The 23,297-nt window shown below is 40.3% G+C and overlaps 1 protein-coding gene across 6 annotated transcripts in view; it reads right to left on the reverse strand.

Moving 5' to 3' along the window:
- The window catches only part of EVI5 (ecotropic viral integration site 5), a 198,364-nt gene extending 193,688 nt beyond the window's left edge, over positions 1 to 4,676 (reverse strand). For 4 of the 6 annotated variants that reach the window (XM_059375393.1, XM_059375394.1, XM_059375396.1 and 1 more), the window contains exon 1: positions 4,421 to 4,673. The gene's annotated coding sequence lies outside the window, so the exon portion shown is untranslated. Of the gene's footprint in view, positions 1 to 4,420 lie in introns of all 6 variants that reach the window. The other 2 variants (XM_059375399.1, XM_059375401.1) reach the window with 2 other exon arrangements.
- Positions 4,677 to 23,297: the final 18,621 nt, after the last annotated feature.

Raw genomic sequence — 23,297 nt, forward strand, 5'->3', positions numbered from 1 at the left:
CAAACAGTCCACCCAAACCAATGGCTTCAATCTTGGCCACACAAGGGAATCACCTACTGATGTTAATCTATGGAGATAGAAATCAGAATAGTGGTTGCCTCTGGGCAGGGAGTGGGGAAGACAAAAACAAAGGGATATAAACAATTTTCAAAGGTTTTCACAATAATTTGTATCCTGTGCTGGTAACACAGGTGTACACATGACAAAAATCAAACTGCAATGCAATCTTACCTAATTGTTTAAAAAATATTGCTACCTGGGTCCTAACCTCAGAGATTCTGCTGTTTGGTTTTGCAGAGAGAGAGAGAGAGAGAGAGAGAGAGAGAGTGTGTGTGCGCGCCCAAGCGCACGAGCACACAACCTAGAATTTTTAAAGCCCCCCGGCGCGGGGCCATGTGATTCTAATGTGCAACCAAAATTGAGAACCACTGTTCTATGCAGATTCTAGAGTAAAACTGAAAGTCAATTAACCCAATCTACAAACTCAGGGCTTCCTATCAACTTTTAGATGCCCACTCTCACTCATAAACAACCAACCACGGATTATCAAAACTCTGAGGAGGGCCTTAATTGCTGAGGCTACACCAAACAGTAAAAAAGTAACTTAGAGGAAACAAACTATGCAAGGAAAAGAAAGCTTAAAGAAATTATCTTTAACATTCTCAGACAGATAAGATATGGCATCCATGAAATGAGAAAGAGAAGAACATGTTAATTGGGTAGAGGAGATGAAGCCAAACTTACAGGCCTGCATAAGGAATATGGTCAAGTAGCTGATATGCCTCAATCACAGAACCCCAGGAAGGCTCAAGAGCTGGGAGTCTCTAGATGGTATGTGGTCAGTGGGAGAGAGATGTGGGGCTGAAGAGCAGGTTAGTAATGTAAAGTCTACATCCATCTGTATTATACAGATCCTATAGTTTCCTTCATTTATACCATCTCATAAATTTATTCCCTAGAAACACTAACATGGAGAGACTCCAGACTCCAAAGAGTGGAGTGAGGCTAAGGCAGAAAGCCAAAGAGTTAAGCAGAAGCACATATAGTGAATAGCAGCCCCTACCTACCCACAGCCACATCTCTGCTCAGCCCTCAGGACAGTGGGAGCCAGTGATTACCTTCCCGACTCCCACCCCTGCCCAGTTTGATTTAAATGTCCTTTTTGTATGCTGCCAAACCAATTTTCATAATAGCACTTACAGTGGAGGATAAAGGTCTCTTTTTGGATTTCCACTTATCCTTCCTAGATTCTAAACCCCTTAAGGGCAGGAGCTGCATTTTAATCAGCTTTGTATCAGCAATGGCCCAACACAGACATTGTCAATATACTAAACACTCTATAACTCCTTAATTGGTCCTAGACACCACACCAAAAAAAAAAAGAAAGAAAGAAAGAAAGAAAGAAAGAAAGAACGAACGAACCAACTTGGAAAAGTAGAACATACAAGGTATAATTTGGATTAGGTCCTGAATGAAGATTAAACACATGGATCGACTGCACTTCTACATACTGGCCACAAATATTTTAAAGTATCATTCACAATAACACCAAAAAATTTCAAATACCTAAGAATAAATAAAAGATGTCCAAAACTTTTACACAGAAAACTACAAATTATTGAAATTTTTTTTTTTTTTTTTAGATTTTTTATTTATCTGACAGAGATCACAAGTAGGCAGAGAGGCAGGCAGAGAGAGAGGAGGAAGCAGGCTCTCTGCGCTGCAGGGAGCCCGATGTGGGGCTCGATCCCAGGACCCCGGGACCATGACCTGAGCCGAAGGCAGAGGCTCAACCCACTGAGCCACCCAGGTGCCCCTGAAATTTTTTTTTTTTAAGATTTATTTGTTTGTTTATTTGACAGAGAGAGAGATCACAAGTAGGCAGAGAGGCAGGCAGAGAGAGAGAGGAAGGGAAGCAGGCTCCTGCTGAACAGAGACCCCGACGCGGGTCTTGATCCCAGGACCCTGAGATCATGACCTGAGCCGAAGGCAGCGGCTTAATTAACCCACTGAGCCACCCAGGCGCCCCGAAATTATTGAAATTTTAAAAGGCCTTAAATAAATACAGGTATATGCCATGCTCATAAACTGGAAAACCCAATATTAAGATACTCTCCAAATCGATATATGTATAGATTCAATTCCAATTTTCAAAATTTGTTGAAATTGACAAGAAGATTCTGAAATTTATACAGAAATGCTAAGAGCCAAGAACTGCCCAGTATCAAAAAACAAAGTTGGAGGCCTTATACTATCACATATCAAAGTTTATTATACAGTTACATTAATTAATACAATGATACCGGTGCAAGGATAACAAATAGACCAATAAAACAGAATAGAGTATCCAGAAAGAGAGCCACACTTAAACAGTCATCTGATTTATTAAAGTGCCACATAGTGCAGAAGGACAAGTAAGGCAGTTTCCAAAAATGGTGCTGGATCAAAAAGATATCCACCTCGTTAAAAGTGAATATTGACCCCTTACAATCCATCTGAAATTTACTGTAAATTGTACATCTTAAATGTGGAAAGTAAAACAAAATAAAACTTCTGTAAGAAACACACAAAAATATCTTCATATTCTTAGGCTAGGCAAAATGTCTTAAATAGGCCACAGAAAGCAGTACTCATAAAGAAAAACAGTAAATATATTTCATTAAAATTAAAGTTGTTCATCCTTCAAAAAAGGGGGCGCCTGGGTGGCTCAGTGGGTTATGGTCATGGTCTCAGGGTCCTGGGATCAAGTCCCACATCAGGCTCTCTGCTCCGTGGGGAGCCTGCTTCCTCCTCTCTCTCTCTCTCTCTCTCTCTCTGCCTGCCTCTCTGCCTACTTGTGATCTCTGTCTGTCAAATAAATAAATAAAATATTTTTTAAAAAATTAAAAGAGTGAAAAGACAGAGTGGAATAAGATAAATTATGTATAGTTTATAGATAGAGGTGTGTGTGTGCATACCTTCCAGAAAGAACTCTTATTCATAAAACCGCAAATAAAAAAAAAAAGACAGACATCTCACAAAAGAAGATATATAAATGGCCAATAAAAGATAAAACTACAATCATGAAAATGCAAAATAAAACCACACCAATATATTACTGCACCTCAACCAGAATAGCAAAAATGTTTCCAACCGACAAGCATCAGCAAGAATGTGGAGTAATTGAATTATCATTCCCTGCTAATTAGCTCAACCACTTTGGAAAATGTTCAACAGTAACTAATACTAAAGTTTTGTCATTCACATATTTCACAAACCAACAATTCCACTCCTAGGTATAAATCCCAACCTAGAAATATTCTGTTTCTTGATCTGTGACGGTAAAAATTCTTTACCTGCACTCAGGATTGTGCACTTTTTCTGTATATTCAATAAGTTTTCTAAGTTTCCTTGACACAAAGATCTCAGAGACCTTGGGCCAGCACTTTAGAACAGAAAAGGAGCCTCAGGTAAACTCAAGAAAGTTTACTAATAAAATTAAAAACCAAAAAAGAAAGAAAGGGGGGGGGCACTAACACGTATCAGTCCAGAACAAAGGTAAAAACTACCAACCCACAGTTTTTCTTGAACTTCAAGAAGCACTGGATTTCTTTCACAGAAGAAAGGGGTTTATTGTTCTACACTGTAAACCAAAGAAAAGATTATCTTTGCAAGAAAATGCTTTTCAAAGTCACCTCTAACAGCAACGGATAGGAGAAAAGCAAAGGTACCATTGCAAAAGTTTTGGTTAACTCCTCGGTGAAGGGATGACAACCGGCTTGATCTAAGATGCCCCAAAACAGACAGACACAAAGAAATCACGGCAATTCTAAAGCAAACACCAGCACCACACTCCAATCTACCGGAAATTCTGCGGTTAATTTGAGGCTTGCCCCGCTAGTCATAAGGTGATTCAGCGATGGTTACAAACGCTCTCCAAGTGCATCCTTGGGAGTCACCTAGCACACCTGGCTAGCCCATCACCTGCCTGGAGCGCGGCCCTGCGGAGAATCCCGGGGGCCAAATCAAGACGCCAACTTCGCAAGTAAGGGGTGCGGGCGGTCTCACTCCATCAGGACACCCAAGGAGAACGATCTTCTGGCCTCCAGGGTGGGGGTGAAAGGTCAGTATCTCCCCCCACCCAACACAGGATTAGTGAGGAACTACCCCGAAGCTGCCCGGTCTCTCCACCTCCCGGGGACTCTCCTGGAAGACCCACTGGCGAGTTTCCTCCCCAGCGCCCACGGGAGGAGGGTCCCGGGCCGCCGCGGCCTCAGGGAACTTAGGCCCCAGCGGGGCCGGGCACGCCCGCCCCGCTCGTGCCGCAAGTTTGGTGGCGGCCCCACTCGCCGCGTCCCGGCCCCGTCGTGCGCCCCGCAGAACCCGAGCTCGCAGCTCGTCTGGCCTCCCGGCCCGCCCGGCCTGGCGCGGCGCCGCTCACCTTGGAAACGTTGGGTGGACTCCGCCGTAAACATTAACTTCCCATGCTGCCGGCAGCCTCGCCGCCGCGTCTCAGCGCCTCGGCCCCGCTCCGGCTCCGCGGGCCGTCCTCTCCGCCCGCTCCGGAGCACCGCGCTCACTCGAGAGCTCAGAGTCGCCACCGACCCTCACGCACGCCTCCGGGCGCCGGGACTGCTTTAACTACTACCCGACCCCTACCCTGCCCGCCCGCTGGCTCCTCCAGGGTCCGGCCCGCCGCGTCAGGAAAGCCCAAGGCGCAGGCGCGGCAGGGCCTTAAAGAGACCGGCCGCCTCTACCGCATAATGGGTTCGAGCAGGTTAGGGGCCGGGCGGCCGGTGGAGAAAAGGAGAAGCCGAAGGGATTGGGCCGTGGGGATCGGGGGCGGGGAAATCCCGCTCCCTCCTCCGCCTCTCTTTCAAAGCGCCAGCCCTCGGCCTTACAAATTGCAGACTTCCCCAGTCTCTTGGACCGCCCCTGGCATGGAAAAGCTGCTCAGGACACACCTCTTCAGGGGCCCGAGAAGACCCCTAGCTCGGGACTGAGGGCCTCGAGCTACCGCGTCGCCCACGGGCCTCCCAGGCCGCGGGCACGCGACGCCGCCGCGCAGGCTTCCGAAAGGCCTTCCAAGCTCCCCGACAGGTGACCTAGGTCACTCTCAAAAACAATAATCAAGGTGCAAATAGCACTTGTGATTGCAAATCCCTCTACCTTCAGTCGTCTCGACGCACTGGGTTTGTGCAGAGTCCGACAGGGGGCAGAGCATAGGCACAAACGTATGAGGTCCAGCCGGGCAACCATCCAATACCAACGAAGAAATTCTTAGAAGTACTTAGTTTGGGACAGAAACTATCTACTAATTCCGGTCCAACTCCAGGAAAAACGGGGAAGAAAAATAGTGAAGATAGTATAAATTACTTTCATTATACATTTATAAATTACAAAATGACAGTAATTATCAGCACACACACACACACAAAAATTAACCTCCAAATTGTTTGCCTAGAAACTAGATAGTCCGTGGTTATTTTCTGATATAAATTTGCAGTCTCCGGAAGGGATTCCACTGTAGTAAGCATTTCAGAAAAAGAAAAACTCCACATTTTTTTTAAAAACAGGCTTAGGAAATACTAAAATAGAGGAAGTAGAGCCATGCCCTCCACCTAGCTAAAAAACTTAGAAATCTTGAAATTTTTTGAGGCAAAATTTTTCATAACTTTTAGGTCAGGCCGTTATTTAAAGTTAACTTCAATCAACAATTTTATTGAAACAGAACACATTTTGTATAAGAAACTTAAAAGATAGCTTGAAAATCTACTTTTCCCTCTATATAGTACATCTATCAGCAAATCCTGTTGATTTTAGCTCTGAAATTTTCCTTGAATCTATTCTCTTGTATCTCCTCCATCACCACCCTAGTCCAAGCTACATGGGTGAGGGTGAAGGAGTGCCTAACCTACTCTTCTCAAAGGCTTACCCATATGTGCCCTAGTTCCCCTCTCATCTCTTCACCACACAGAAGGCTATGTGACCCTGTCACTTCTAGGTAAACCAATCACTAGCTTCCCATTCTCTTAGACAAAACCCTTAACTACCCAAGCCCTACATGGTCAGGAGCCTTGCGCATCTCTTCTCTCACCTCTTCTCACTTCTCAAACTACTGCTGTCTCTTCCATCCTGCTGTCTCTCTTCCAGCCATAGTGGCCTCTTCTGATCCTTCAAATCTTCTTCCCTCCACAGAGCTTGTGCATATGTTTTCCTCAATGCCTGGAGAGCTTCTCCAACTTTCATCCTTCTGACTTCAGTCAGCTCTTATCTCTACCTATACACACACACGATGTACATACATGTATATGTAAGTATACAAGAACTCTACTTCCTATTTTTATATATGTGTATATATATGTGTGTGAGTATATGTATATATACACACATATATATAATGTACACACACACATTCCAAATAACCTAAATAACCACTGCTCTGTTAAATGTCTGAGATATTTTATCTTAAATGGCCTGAGGAGAGAAGCTTATACCATTAGCTCTGACCCTCTAGTAATCTCCCTGGTTTACTCGTTTCCTTTTCTCACTCAATTTATTTGATGAAAGAGCTTACACTTGAACTTTTCACTGAAATAGCTCAATCCAACAGAGAAATAGCTAATTCTGATCTCTCAAAGAGCTTGAACACTTGCGTAAGCGAAATTCTACCATGTGAATTTCACACCAACACCACCTCTGCTCCAGCTCTCCACCTCTCCACTGTTCACACTCTGAAACTTCAAAATAGAGGAAGCATGGGTGCAGTGGGCAGTGGCACCCTGCTTGGAGAAAGTTAAATTAGAGGGAAATTTGGTTAGCAATTCAAAAGTTTTCTATGTTCTAATGCTGTACCCCCTTGGCATTGATTTGTGTCAACCGTACAGGAGAGGACCTGAACTATGTTCTCTCTAAACCTGGCAAGGGTTAAATCTCAGAACACCATGCTCTCAACTGCCAAAGGTGTTTTATAAGTCACCCGTGTGAGTCATTGCTCACAGAAATAAAAAGCAAAAGAGGTATTCTCCTGAGAGGCAAAAACTACCCAGAACACGGAAGAGGAAGTCACCAGTGGAGTCAACCCCATTTGTGAACAACACCCACCCTCACCCTGGGCATCTGACATTTGGGGTTTCCTTAGAGAACCAGGGCATCTCAGTTACATTCTAGGACTGCACTGTCCCAAACAGCAGCCACTAGGCTCATGTGATTGTTTACATTTCAACTTAAATTAAAATTTCAGTTTCCCCTTTGCAGTCACACATTTCAAGAGCTCAGTAGTAGCCATATGTGGCTACTGGCTACTTTCTTGGACAGCACAGATATAGAACATTTCCATCTCTCAGAAAGTTCTCCTGGCAGCACTGTTCTAGAAAAACGAGAAGCAATACTCCATTGAGACTCCCAGCTAATGTTCAAAATATCTTGCTTTCGAAAAATAAAGGCTCATGATGAAATAGGGAAGTCCTATTTCACTTGGCTTATTGCTTTCCACAACATAAATCCAAATTCAATGAAACACCAAAGCTGTGGCTTCTTAGTGTAATGAGGTTATATAAGAATGGCTTTAACCTCATATCTAACACATTTCATTTGTTTGCTAGACTTGTTATCTTAGGAAAGAACTTGTTAAGAGGCGCACAATTCTATTGCCATCTCTTGGCTCTTTGTGCATAGGTAGAGATTATATCTGCCAGAGCTGTGGTAAAAGAACCAGCTCTCTGGCTCAAAAGTTTGGAATAATTTTTAAGATTATATTTATTTATTTATTTGACAGAGAGATCACAAGTAGGCAGAGAGGCAGGCAGAGAGAGAGGAGGAAGCAGACTCCCCGCTGAGCAGAGAGCCAAGATGCCGGGCTCGATCCCAGGACCCTGAGATCATGCATGACCTGAGCCCAAGGCAGAGGCTTAAACCTACTGAGCCAACCAGGTGCCCCTAATTTAGCTTTTTTTATGAACTGTGCTCCCCTAACAACAGGGAAGCAATGGTTGCTGAAGTCATCACTGAAAGACCACACAACCTTCAACATTGCTACCAGATGGAACTTGTGAATGAATCCCATGGTGACCCAGTCATTTTCTCAGCTGTCCTTTCTCTCCACATGAGAAATTTGAAGGCCTTATGGATTCCTCAGGTCTCCTCTGAGAATGTACCCTCAAAAAAGATAACCAGTAGCCAATTACAGCAAGGTAAAGAAACAGTATTGAATTACAAAAAGTCAGTTACTAAAATACCTTTCCTATGGTGTGAAATTAAACCTAATGTTCCATAAATTCTTGTTAATCCCTCAAATGGCCATAATACAATAACATTCTTAAAATAAAACTGAGGAAGTGTTAACAAGCTGTTCCTGTGTTTCGAAGACTAAGCAAAGTATATAAACCCTAGCTCAGTAGCAAAATATTTCCTGTTCCAGTGCTTACATTTTTATATGTTTTGATATAAAATCAAACATTGTCGGCAGTTACTTGTTTCCCATTAGCATTTCTAAAGGCAGCCGTCATTTTGGTGGTAACCATGATAAGCAGAGAAGATGTGGAGCCTGGGGATTTGAATTGAATTTATAGCTGACTCACAGGGAGTGTTTACAATGGCAGCGCCACTGGGATCCACCCACTTAACACCCTTTCGGTTCCATCTTATACATTTGTTAGGTAGGACCTTCAAGGGAAGCTGGGAATGTGGGGGACTAGAAATGCAGTAACCAACACTTTTTGGTCTTTTGAGAAACTAGTCGATTTTGGGGTTTTTTTTTTCACCTTTCCTTCCCTGCGTCCTTTCTTCCTTTCTCCCTCCTTCCTTAAATGACTTGACTTGTCTCAGAATGACAGCTGTCTATAAACTGTTGTATTTGGGATGTTGATTCTGAGGCATGGGCTAGAAGCTGCCAAATAGTAAGTAGTTTCAGCTCCTAGAATTCGACACTAGACAATGTTCTTAATCTGGTAGAATTTACCTTTTGGGTTTTTGTTTTTGTTTTTTAACTCTTTGGCTCTTGGAATACTTCAGGCTATTGTGTCCTATTAATGGATATTGCATTTGTATTACTCAGGACTATTAATTGAGATTTTACTGTGAAATACAGAAGCAAGTGATGTGTTGTGAGAGATAGCTAAATGGACATATTCTATTCTCCGTTATTCTCCCATTCTCTCGAAAGAGATCCAATAAGATATGTTAATTTTAGAAGATTGCCTCTCTAATAATGATAGCTTTTTTTTAGAAGTCTTACCATGAGTTGGGCTTTGAAGCACTTTTCATCTATCCTCTAACTTAATCTTCACCATAATCCTATTATGATCTTCATTTACAAGTGAATCCCAAGCAAGTCACTAGGCATGTTTCATTTATTTACTCTCTCATTCATTCATTCATTCACCACAAATATACTAAGTATCTACAGTTGTGTCAAGTACTTTCCTAAGAAGAGGAACTATAACTAAAACTCTCACTTACTACATGTCAGCAATAACATTATGTGCTTTCAAGTGAGGCAGCCATCATTAGGCCCATTCACAAGATGAGGAAACTAAGACTGATCCAAAGTCACAATGACAATAAAAAGAAAAGCAAAAATGCAAGATAAGTCTCTCTTCACTACAAAGCCTATATTGTTTAGAGTTACAAAAATGTAGTACCGGTGTTCAGGCTCTAATGTAAGAACATATAGTCTGATGTAGAAAAGAGACATAACAAATAAATAGACAATAATGATATATTCTATCATATGGAGATATGTTATGGTGGAAACATACAAAATGGGGAGTATCTAACCCTGTCCAAGGAGTTGTACTATTTTTATTTGCTTACACCCCCGTCCATGTTCTATTAATAGGTGTAGGTACCTGACACAAGCTAAATCAATCATATGACCCCAAGACCACACTGACTGCGTTAAGGGGGCCTGAGAGAGTTGTGCCCTGGGGTTTTTCAAACCAGACCTGCACAAGTAAAGTCCCTTTCTTTGCCTTCTCATTATGAAGCTCTAAAGGTATGAACACAAAGACCCAGACTATAGTCAGAGAAACAAAAATGAGATGGAGAACATCCTGAAGATATTAGAATCCCTGATTACAGTCAGTCCTGCTTTTCCCAAGCCTCATATATATTATATAATACTTATTAAAGCTAGTTATTTTGGGGGCCTGGGTGGCTCAGTCGTTGAGCATTTGCCTTCGGCTCAGGTCATGATCCCAGGGTCCTGGGATAGAGCCCCACATCAGGCTCCCTGCTCGGCGGGAGTTCTGCTTCTCCTTCTCCCACTCCCCCTGCTTGTGTTCCCCCTCTCGTGGTGTCTCTCTCTGTCAAATAAATAAATAAAAACTTAAAAAAAAAAAAAAAAAACCCTGGTCATTTTGACAGGCGCTATTCTAGGTACATTTGATAGCCATCCTCTACTTTGGCCCGGTGATTTTTGCTGCCTGTTCTTCATGCGCTTGTACAGACCCTTGCACGTTGAATGAGGGCTGGTCTATGTAACCAATAAAATAGCGCAAAAGAGATAGAGTACAACCTCGGAGGCTAGTTTATCAGGACACTGGAGTTTTTGCCTTGTTCTCTTAGAATGAAAGCTTTGGGGGAAGCCAGCCACCATGTGTGTGGAACTCTTTGAAGAAAAAATTCCATAGCACCGAGGACAAACCTGATGGCTACTAACTGAGCCACAGTGGAAGTGGATTGTTCAGCCACCCCAGAGAACATCTTCAAAGGACATATGTCTGAATCTCATGTGAAACCCTAAGCCAGCACCAGTCAGAAAGCTGTTCCCAAATTCCTAACTCATAGAAACTGTAAGAGAAGGACACTGGCTGGCTCAGTTGGTGGAGCATGGGACTTTTAATCTCAGGGTTGTGAGTTTGAACCCCACATTGGATGTAGAGATTAGTTAAAAATAAAATCTTAAAAAAGAAGAAGAAGAAAAAATTTAAGAGATAATAAATGTTTATTTATTATAAAATGTTATTTTATAAATTATAAAAATTTATTTTATTATAAAAATGTTGTTTTATGGCACTAAATTTTGGGGTGGGTTTTTTTTTAACCACAAATTGCAATAAATAGAATAGCAATAGATAATCAGCCTATCAGTGACAAAAACAAACATAAACCCTACATGATGGAGCTTAAATTAGAGTGGGAATAAGCAGACAATAAATAGATATGTACTATAAGTAAAAAATATGTAGTAGGAAAACTGAATATCTATATGCAAAAAAATAAAGTTGGATCCTCACCTTATACCACATTGAAAAATTAATCCAAAATATCAAAGACTTAAACTCAGGAGCTGAAACTATTAAACTCTTATTTTAAAAATAGGGAAAAATCTTTGTAACATTGTATTTGGCAATGATTTTTAAGTATGACACCAAAAACATAAAGAACAAAAGAAAATACACATAAATTGGACATAATCAAAATTTAAAATGTTTGCAGGGTGCCTGGGTGGCTCAACCATTAAGCATCTGCCTTCAGCTCAGGTCATGATCCTGGGATCCTAGGATCAAGCCCCGAATTGGGCTCGCTGCTCCACAAAAGGCCTGCTTCTCCCTCTCCCACTCCCTCAAGTTGTGTTACCTCTCTCACTGTGTCTCTCTCTGCCAAATAAATAAATAAAATCTTTTTAAAATTTTTAAATGTTTGTACATCAAAAGACACTATCAAAAGAGTTAAAAAATAATCCATAGAATGGGAGAAATACTTTCAAATTATATTTCTGATAAAGGATCAATACCTAGATTATATAAAGAATTGTTACAAATCAACAATAACAAAAATAAGCCAATTTAAAAATAGGCAAAAAACTTAAATAGACATTTCTCTAAAAAAGGTATACTAAGCACTTAAAGGATACACAATATTATCAATCATTAGGAAAAGGCAAATCAAAACCATAATGAAATGTCACATTATACCCACTGTGATTTCCATTATGAAACAAGCAAAAAAATCACAAATGTTGGCAAGGATGTGTAAAAAATTGGAGTCCTAGTGCATTGCTGGTGGGAATGTAAAAACTGATGCCACTGGGGAAAGGAGTTGGCAGTTCCTCCAAAAGTTATACCTAAAATTACCGTATGACCCTGCAATTCTACTCCAAGCCACTTAAAGGAATTCGAAACAGGAACTCAAACAGATACACCAATGTTCACAGCCGTACTTTTTATAATAGCCAAAAGGTAAAACAACCCTAGACACCAAACCAAAAATGATATATCCATACAGTTGAATATGGAAATGATATCCATTTCATATCCAAAAATGATATATCCATACAGTTGAATATTATTCAGCCATAAAAGGGGATAAAATGTGGATACATGCTAAAATGCAGAAGAGCCTTGAAAATATTATGCTAAATGAAGTAAGCCAGACATAAAAGAATAACTGTTGTATGATTCCACCGGTATGAGGTATCTAGAATAGTCATTCATAGAGACATAAGGTAGACTGGAGTTTAGTAGAGCCCAGGGGAAGGGGCAAGTAAGGAGTAACTGCTAAATGGACACAAAATTTCTAGCTGGGGTGATGAAAGGGTTTTGGAACTAGATAATCATGATCATTATACCATATTAGGAAGGTACTCAATGTCTCTGAATTATATGCTGAAAAACGGCTAAAATGGCAAACTTCATGTTATGTCTATTTTTCTACAATAAAAAAAAAAGGAAAGAAAGCTTCTTAGGAATTTAGATCATCTTGGAAGAGAAGAATGGAGAATAAAGAAAAAGGATCTTGATTTGACTTAGTTGAAATGATAAATTGAACACATAAATAGCAATAAAAAATGTGTATGAGTTGGTGTAAGTGTATGGAGAAAACTGAAACAGGGAAGGGGAAAGGGAATGAGGAGAAGGGTTATGTTAAGGAGGATACTCAGGGAAGACCTCATAAAGAAGGTGGTTAGAGAGCAAGCCATCTGGCAACAAACATCCCAGGCAGAGAAAAAAGCAAGTACAAAAGCTTTGAGGGAGGAATGTGCCGAGTGAAGCCAAGGAATGACAAGGAGGCTAGTGGTGTGGTTAGAATGGCATGAACCGAATAGAAAATTCTAGGATATGAAATCAGGAAGAGAGCAGAACCAGACAACATAAGGGGCTTAACTGGCCGTCTTTTACTCTAACTGGGACAAATAAGCAGAGTGACATGATCTGACTCGTGTTTTCTGTTTAAAAGCATCATCTGGCTCCTGTACAATGAATCAACTCAAGGAAATCAAGGAATCAAATCAAGGAAAGGTAGAAATGTGGTGATCAGTCAGAAGCTATTGAGATATGATGATGGCATGGACTGGAGTGGGAAGAGCAAAAGGATGAGAAGTGAGCAAATGTGGATATGTTTTCAGCCAACATAATTCCCCTTCAGATTGGCTATGGGATAAAGAGAGAGAAATCAAAGTTGACGCTGGGAATTGGGGGCTGGGCAACTAAAAGTTTAGAGTTGCCATCTACTATGACAGGGAAGACTAAGGGAGGAGCAAGGAGAGGTGGTGGGGAGGTAGCTGGAGTTGGGTTTCTGTCATACTCAATCAAGAGTCTTGAATAATACCATGGTGGTCAAAGAAGTTTTCACAAAGTACGTGATATGTCAGGCAGATTGTAGTGAACAAGAATTCTATGAATTTCTAAAGGGAATTCTTTGGGGGCAGTGCTTCTCAAACTTTCATGTGTATACAAATCACCAAGGGATTTTCATAAAATACAGATATTGTAGACTGAGTAAATCTACACAGGGAGCCTAAGAGTCTGCATTTCTCGTAATTACCAGGTGATGCCAATGCTGCTGGTCTCAAATCAAAAGAGATGAAAAATAATCCTTTGCTGGGAGGTGGGAGATGAACTAATGAGCAAAGATATAGGTAAATATGTAGTTAGATCTTAAAGAAATATTTGTTTAATGCTAATTTGGGGGATTAAGGATGAAACTATATATTAATAATAATAATAATAGTAGCATTTAGGTTGGGATGACCAGAGTTAAAGTATTCAAAGTTCATTATGTTGTTATGGAAAGAAGATATTAACTTTGGATATTGTTAAGGTGATCCTTGAAAGAACAGAAATAGACTATGCTATTTCCATGCTAGTAAAGGGGAGAAGTGGAATATGGTAATATACAAGTTAACAACAATTTTTTAAAACCTTAATGTAAAAAACAAAAGGCGGCAAAGAAGAAAAATAGCATATGAGAAAAGAAAAAGAAAAAATAGAAATTGAAAATGAGTAAAAATGTTACTAATTTAGTAAATGTAAATGTGTTGAACTAGCCTGTTATAGATTGGATCACAAAATAGAAATAAAATCTGAGATAAACTATTTGCAAGAGATACACCTGAAATATAAGAACATGGAAAGGCTTAAAGTGATAGAAAAAGACAAATTATCAATATTAGTAACCTGGTTGTGATATACTACAGAAATGCAAAATGTTATTATTATGAGAAGCTGGGCAAACATAGAAGAGATTTCTCTGTATTATTTCTTATAATTGCATATGCAATTATCTCAATAAAATTATACTCTAAAGCAAATTCATTTCACTTTTAAGTATTTTTAAAGATACACTTAGGGGTTCCTCGGTGGCTCAGTCAGTTAAGCATCTGACTCTTGGTTTCAGCTCAGGTCATGATCTCAGGTTTGTAAGATCAAGCCCCACATCAGGTTCCAAGCTCAGCATGAAGTCTCCTAGAGATCCTTGCTCTCCCTCTCCTTCTGCCCCTCCCCCTACTCTCTCTCTCAAATAAATAAATAAAATCTTAAAAATATACTTAAACAGGGGTGCATGGGTGGTTCAGTCAGTTGGGTGAGTGGCTCTTGATTTTGGCTCAGGTCATGATTTTGAGGTTCACAGATCAAGTCCCATGATGGGCTCCAAACTCAGTGGGGAGTCTGCTGGAGATTCCTTCTCCTTCACCTTCTGCTTCTCCCCCCACTCCATACACCACGCACACACTCTCTCAAATAAATAAATCTTTAAAAATATGTGTATATCTCTATTTAAACAAAGTAATTAAGAACCTTGATTTATTACCTAAAGATAGAAACTTATATCCAATAATTTGAGAATACTCATCATCTCAAGCACACATGGACCACATTTCTAAAACCTGACCACTTTTCAGTCAATAAGGCATGACTCAGTAAGTTTCAAACAATTGGAATTATATGGAATATTTTCTCTGAACAAAATGCAGTTAAATTAGAAGTCAACAACAAAAATTATATTTATTTATCTTAAAGATAAAAAGAGAAATCAATTTTAATCCCCAGAGATCTCAGTATTTGAATATAAACTTCTCAGTGCCTCTGAGAGGCAACTCTCAGCACACAACTCTACAGCATGGAAGCATAGGAATAGCGAACCATGTGTGCCATACAGGTATACTGAATTACTGAGTAAAATGTACTCATTACTTGGGTTGCAGTGAAAAAAAGCACAAAAGCTATTGGCTAGAATAACTTGTACACATTTGTATTGGGAGACAGGTTTGAGAAAGTTCATAGTAGCATTGTTAGTAACAGAAAAAACTGAAAACAGACCAAATATCCCCTGATAAGTGAATGTGTATGGAATGTTAACACATAGGATATTATGTAACAATGCAAATTACAGCTCCATACAACAATGTGAATGAACCTTAGAAACATGATATTGAGTTACAGAAGAAACTTATAGAAAGCATGATAAGGTATGGTGTTATTTTTAGGAAGTTCCAAAAAGAACTAAATAATACATTGTTTAAGAAAATATGCATACACAATAATATAATCTTATTATATTATTAATTATTATTATTATATAATAATAGCCATTATTAAAATAGATATGGAAATGATAAATTTAGGTTAGTGTTCTTTTTCTCTGGGGAGACAGGCTGGTGAACAAGACAGGAAAGGAGTGGCACAAATATGTGCAAAGGTACTGGTAACGTTTAGTAATCAAGTGAAGTCCCAGGTTCAAGTCTGTTGTTTTAATCACTGAATTTCATTACACACAGATTTTTTTATTATATCATATATAATAAATAGTATAATATTTTATATAAAATAAATAAATATATAATATAATAAAATTATATTTTATATAACACAAAACATAATAAATATATTTAATAAATATATAATAAAATCATAAAATTTTTAAAAGAAAAAAACTGATTTTGTAAATAAGAATGCTATTGAAATTCCAATTTTAGGGAACAGAAAAGCATTCAGTGAATTTTTATTCTACTTCAAAGAAAATTCCAGAGCCTAAGATCCTTGATAGGATGGAATCCTTGAGCCTTTCAACCTTCTCATTGTCCTTCCCCAGGAGAATGTCCCTCTCAATCATTCAGCACTTATAAATATAATTAGGTCCCCTCCTGGATAATGCAAGTCAGTTGGCATAATTTTGATGTCCAAGGCTTCTTCTCTCCCACCCATAAGACATTGCTGCTTTTTTTTTTTTTTTTAAGATTTTATGTATTTATTTGACAGAGAGAGAGAGACTGTGAGAGAGTGAACACAAGCAGGGGGAGTGAGAGAGGGAGAAGCAGGCTTCCCGCTGAGCAGGGAGCCCAATGCGGGACTCCATCCCAGGACCCTAGGATCATGACCTAAGCTGAAGGCAGGTGCTAAACTACTGAACCACCCAGGCAGCCCAAGAGATTGCTTCAAATATGCGTGCTTCTCATTATTTTCAAAATTTTCCTATGCTTTGGGTAGGAGAAGACTGTTTTAATGTTTATTGGATAGGGCACCTGGCTGGCTCAGTTGGTAGAGCATGATCTTGGGGTTGTGACTTTGAGCACATTGTGTGTAGAGATTACTTAAAAATAAAACCTTTAAATAATAATAACAATAATTCCAAAATACAATTAAAAAATAATAATAGAGTTTATTGGTAAGTCTGTATCCCTCCAGCCATGAATACTTTTTTTTTTACCTGATACAAAAACATTACACATTAATTGTGGTAAAATGTGATTACAGAAAAGCAAAGATTAAAAACACTTGTAATCTCATGATCAAATGATATCCATCATGTTTTTTTCTTTTTAAAGATTTTATTTATTTATTTGACAGAGACAGAGAGATCACAGTAGTCAGAGAGAGAGGATAGATATACACATAGATATGCTGGTGGTAGGTTAGAATGTGACCCATGGTACAAGAAACTTAAGGGAGTTAAATTGGCCATATTTAATCACCTATGCATTTAATATTTATTTGACGGAGAGAGATCACAAGTAGGCAGAGAGGCAGGCAGAGAGGGAGAGGGAAGCAGGCTCCCACTGAGCAGAGAGCCTGATGCGGGGCTCGATCCCAGGACCCTGGGATCATGACCTGAGCCGAAGGCAGAGGCTTTAACCCACTGAGCTACCCAGCTACCCCAATGCATTTAATATTTATAATGCAAAAAAAAAAAAAAGTTTCTCCCCGCCGAGCAGAGAGTCCGATGCGGGGCTCCATCCCAGGACCCTGAGATCATGACCTGAGCTGAAGGAAGAGGCTTTAACCCACTGAGCCATCCAGGCACCCCCACCATTGGTTTTTTTGGCCTATTTCCTTTCTGTCTTATTTCTGAGTGTATGAATACTTAACGTTTGTTTGTTTTTAAAAATGAAATCAGGCTTACTGATACTTTTTTTTTTAAGATTTTATTTATTGTTTGACAGACAGAGATCAAAAGTAGGCAGAGAGGCAGGCAGAGAGAGAGGGAGATACAGGCTCCCTGACGAGCAGAGAGCCTGATGCGGGGCTCGATCCCAGGACCCTGAGACCATGACCTGAGCCGAAGGCAGAGGCTTAACCCACTGAGCCACCCAGGCGCCCCCTTACTGATACTTTTAAAGCTATGAAATTGAATTAAGGGAGTGAGTATAAATGAAAAAGAGGAGAGGATCAATGACCAACTCTTTGCTAGGGGAAAATTAAAGGTTGGGCAGAAGAGGAACTAATGAGAGAGACTGAGAAAGAGCAGCTGGTAAAGTGGAAGGGAAGCCAGGACAGCACAGTGTCTGGGAAGCCAAGAGGGGAAAAAAAAAAGTGTTTCAAGCATACTGAGTCAGTTGCTATTGATGGGTCAAGAGAAATGACCAGAGGATTTAGCAACAGAGAACTCATTGCTGATTATAAGCTGGAACAGTGTAGGCAAAAGTCTGACTGAAGTGGGTTCAAGAAAAAATTAAGGAAACAAAGTAGAATCAGAAAAACAGACAAAACTTTGGATGGTTTTGGTATAAAGGAAAGGCGAAAAATGGAGGAGTAATTGAGAAAGTATTTTTTCCTTGTTATTAATACCATTGTGTTTGAATGCCGATGGGAAAGATTTCTCAGAAAAGGCAAACTGAGAGTGCAGTGGAGAAGAGGGAAAATTCTGGGGTCAACATCATAGCATAGGTGAGAAGGAATGGAGTCTAGTGCCAGAGGGGAAGAATTAGCCTCAAACAAAATCCTGGACAGCGCACCCACCGTTAAAAGATAGAAAGCATGGAGAAGCATGGCTCATGGGAATTTGTGGACATTCTTTCCCGGTTGTGTTTATTTCCTCATGAAATAAGAAATGTCATCATCTTAGAGTGAGGGTGGAAAAAATATTGGCAGTTTAAGGAGACAAGAAAAGGTATGAAAGAGTTGTCCAGGAGAGTGAAAAAATGAATTCAATAGAGAAATATAGTATGACTACCAGGCATCATTGATAACCTACTTGAGTTCACAGTCATGAATTTAAAATGAGGGCATTTGGCATGGTTGTATGTTTTACCTGTTGAAAGAAAAAGAGCTGTTGAATAACCTGGATGTAGATACAGAGTGGGTAGCAACATAAATGAGATCAAAACTCAGATTTTGATCAAATGAACTATAATTTTCAACAGTTTTACATCTCCATTCTTCCTCAAATTATTTCTTTCATGGAAAATAGGATGAAACAGAGTTCTAGCCCAGAAGTGCCGACAATGCTACTCCATCTTTGGCCCTCCATCTTGTTCATGTCCACGCAATGCTCTCCCTCGGGGCTACGTGTTCCAGGCCCCTTGAAGGTGGATGTATGCCCTGAATGGAATGAAGGAAGACTTGTTCTGATCTTCCCTAAAGTTGCTTAGATAACTAGCAGAGATAACTTTGTCTTTTCCCTTCTTTCCCCTCTGGCCCTCAGATGGTGCAAGAGGTCTGTTAAATGTTAAACCCTTGACCTCACCACAATGACCTCTGCACATCACTTCCTCTATAAAATCTGTGGATTAAGTTCCAGACTTTGAGCAGAGTAGCTGCACAGTACCTGCATGATTGTCTGCCTGATCTCTCTGCCCCCTCCTCCCTTCAGTAAGTTACCCTCAATAAAACTGTGTAAATGTATGAAGTGGCTTCCTTAGCTCCTATCCACTGGCATTATAATGATCTTCTTGCTCCATTTTTGGAAACAATTTCTAAATGGGAAGAAAGTTTCATTGAGTTTTAATTAGAAAATATAAGTAGATACTACTGATTATTTGCTTGAATTTTTTGTAAGATTTGTTCATGTATTTTAGAGAGGGAGAGAGAGTGTGGTGGGGAGGGGAGAGACAGAGGAAGAGAGAAATTTAAGCAGGCTGCATGCTGAGCAGAGAGCCCCATGTACTCCTCAATCTAAGAACCTTGAGATCAGGACCTGAGCTGAAACCAAGAGTTGGACACTTAGACAACTGTACCACCTATGTACCCCTATGTACTTGTGTTTAAATCAGAGAAGCCCATTATTTTGTTTTTAAGTTTAGTTATATTTTTAAAAATAGTCTCTATATCCAAAGTGGGTTTTGAACTCACAACCCTGAGATCAACAGTTGCATGCTCTTCTGACTGAGCCAGCCAGGCACCCCAGAAGAAGCTCATTATTAATCACGATCTGATAAAACTGGAATTTCAGGAAGGTAAAACTTAATGGCAGAACAGAAAGAGGGAAAAAAAAATGCTGGTGGTAGGTTAGAATGTGACCCATGGTACAAGAAACTTAAGGGAGTTAAATTGGCCATATTTAATCACCTATGCATTTAATATTTATTTGACGGAGAGAGATCACAAGTAGGCAGAGAGGCAGGCAGAGAGGGAGAGGGAAGTAGACTCCCGCTGAGCAGAGAGCCTGATGCAGGGCTCAATCCCAGGACCCTGGGATCATGACCTGAGCCGAAGGCAGAGGCTTTAACCCACTGAGCCACCCAGCTTCCCAAATGCATTTAATATTTATAATGCAAAAAAAAAAAAAAAATGTTTCTCCTCAAGACATTCCACACTGGTAGGCTGCCTCTTAGGTTTCCGTTTGTTCAAATGGCTTCCAAAGCTCAATAACATCTTGATTTTTAAGTAATCTTAAGCAATGTGTGAAACAAGTGGTTTTTAAGTCATCTAAGTTGGATTTTTTAAACCTGAACCATCAATATGAGTAATGTCTAAGCAAAATCTGAAGTAACTGCTTCATCGCCCAGGTACAGCAAATAGTTTATTTGAGGTTTAATTAACAGTTTGGCGCCCTTTGGGACCCTAAAAAACAAATTCCAACTCTGATCCCAATCACTATGTTATATCTGTATTCATTTTGGAAACATTTAACAGCTAGTACATGACATAAACCAGGAAAGAATCCATCCTTGGAATCCTTAGGTGTTGGAAGAGAATTTTGTTCCCAGGCATTTTGTTGCCATTTTGTGTCCAGAGCCACTCAGAAATAGGAGTTTGGGAGGGCCAGACTACCTTCAGTGATTCTCTCTCTCTCGCTCTCTTTTTTTCTTAAGTAGTCTCCATACCCAGCATGGAGTCCAACGTAGGGTTTGAACTCACAACTGTGAAACTGAGACCTGAGATTAAGAGTCTACACTTAAGGCACTTAACCAACTGAGCCATTGGGGCACCTGATTCTTAAACAGCGTCATTCGGTCTTCAGTCTAACTGTAAAGTCCCTGAACTATAAAAACAGAGGCAAGTCTGATAGTTCCTTCCGGTGAACCCAGAGGGCCACAGTGGAAGGGGCATGGTAGAGCAAGCAACTCACACTGGGAGAAGATCCTCAGTAATAGTGAAGTGAAAGTTCAAAAGTTCTCCAGAGGGACCAGGACAAGCTTTATGTAAATATTTTGGGTTACACACTAGTTGAGGGACTCCCACTTCGTGTGGAAGTTTTAACTGGGTGTAGTAAGGTGTATAGAGGATCTCAGTTTTCTTAGAACTTCTCTTGCCCTCTTTCCTTCTTCCACTGTATCTAATGGATTTTCTGAAATTCTTGTGTTGCTCTATGGCCAAACTATACTAAATACATATATTATACTAACTGTATCAGTCAGGGTTCTCCAGAGAAACAGGACCAATAGGAGACACACACACACACACACACACACACACACACACACTTCCTTTATTTTAAGGAGTTGGCTTATGTGATTGGGGGGATTGGCTAGGCTGACATGGGTAGGCAGACTGGCGGCTGGAGATTCAGAAAGGAGTCGAGGGCACCTGGGTGGCTCAATGGGTTAAGCCGCTGCCTTCGGCTCAGGTCATGATCTCAGGGTCGTGGAATTGAGTCCCGCATCGAGCTCTCTGCTCAGCAGGGAGCCTGCTTTCCTCTCTCTCTGCCTACTTGTGATCTCTGTCTGTCAAATAAATAAATAAAATCTTAAAAAAAAAAAAAAAAAGAAAGGAGTCGATGTTGCAGTCTTGAGCCCAAAATTTGTAGGGCAGGCTGGCAGACGAAAAACTCAAGCAGGATGTTATGCTGCATACTCAAGGCAGAATTTCTTCTCCAAGAAGCCTCAGTTTTTGCTCTTTTTTAAAATTTTCTTTCTTTCTTTTTTTTTTTTAAGATTTTATTTATTGTTTGACAGAGGGAGAGGGAGACAAGAAGCAGGGGAAGCAGCAGGCAGAGGAAGAAGCAGGCTCCCTATGGAGTGGGGAGCCTGATGTAGGACTTGATCCCAGGACCTTGGGATCATGACCTAAGCCAAAGGTAGACCTTTTTTTTTTTTTTAAGATTTTATTTATTTATTTGACAGACAGAGATCACAACTAGGCAGAGAGGCAGGCAGAGAGAGGGGGAAGCAGGCTCCCGGCTGAGCAGAGAGCCCGACATGGGGCTCCACCCCAGGAACCTGGGATCATGACCCGAGCCGAAGGCAGAGGCCCCAACCCACTGAGCCATCCAGGCGCCCCCAAAGGCAGACCTTTAACCAACTGAGCCACCCAGGTGTCCCTCAGTTTTTGCTCTTAAGGTGTCCAACTGATTAGATGAGGCCTACTCACATTATCAATGGTAGTCTTCTTTACTTAAAGCCAACTGACTATAGATGTTAACCACATCTACAAAATACTGTCACAGCAAGACCTACGTCAGCATTTGTTTAAATATTTGGATACCATAGCCTAGCCATGTCGACACATAAGATAAACCATCATACCCCCATCATAAAATTAATTACGAAAATAGCTATATTGTATTTATTATGTGCCAAGTATAATGCTAAGCACTTTACATGAACTTACATATATTTTTTATTGGAGTATAATTAACATACAGTGTTTTGTTAGTTTCATGTGTCCAGCATAATGATTCGACAATTCTGTCATTACTCATGGCTCTCCTAGATAACTATAGTCACCATCTGTCACCAAGTAATGTTATTATAATATTGACTATATTCCCTATGCTGTACTCTTCATCTCTGACTTACTTATTTTATAACTATAAGTTTGTACCTCTTTATCTCCCTTATCTATTTTACCTATTTTCCCCAACCATCTTCCCTTTGGCAACCACAGGTTATTCTCTGTATTTAAGAATTTGGGCTTTTTGTTTGTCTCTTTGTTTCTTTGTTTGTTCATCTGCTTTGTGAACTGTATTATTTAATAGTCACAACTCCGCGAGGTAATGTTAATCTTTCTTTTACAGATAAAAAAAACCTGAGGTTTAGAGCGGTTAGGCAATTTGCTAAAGTCACACAATGAGTAAGCCAGAGTCAGGACTCAAATCTAAGCCTAACTCCTGACAAGCCCATGATTTAGAAAATCCCTTTGGTCTCCAGCAGATCTCCTGTGCTTGCTCAGTCCCCAAGTCTCCAGTGAAATCATGGAAACTACATCTAAGGCCCCACAAGTCTGAGTGGGCCACCACACTCATTGCGAGCCTCAGTTCTAACTTTCAGTTTCCAAGACCACATGAATTTGCAGAGAAGTTAGCCAGATAATTCCGGCAGTGCGGGTAAGCCAGCTAAGAGAGGCAGGTAGGCAAGCCTAACCACTCTGTCTTCTAAGACCACACCTACAGACCGAAGCTTCCCCCCCTGTGTCAGCTCATCTAACATTGCCCGGATT

The sequence above is a fragment of the Mustela nigripes genome, chromosome 14 (assembly GCF_022355385.1).
Source record: "Mustela nigripes isolate SB6536 chromosome 14, MUSNIG.SB6536, whole genome shotgun sequence".
Taxonomy (NCBI): domain Eukaryota; kingdom Metazoa; phylum Chordata; class Mammalia; order Carnivora; family Mustelidae; genus Mustela; species Mustela nigripes.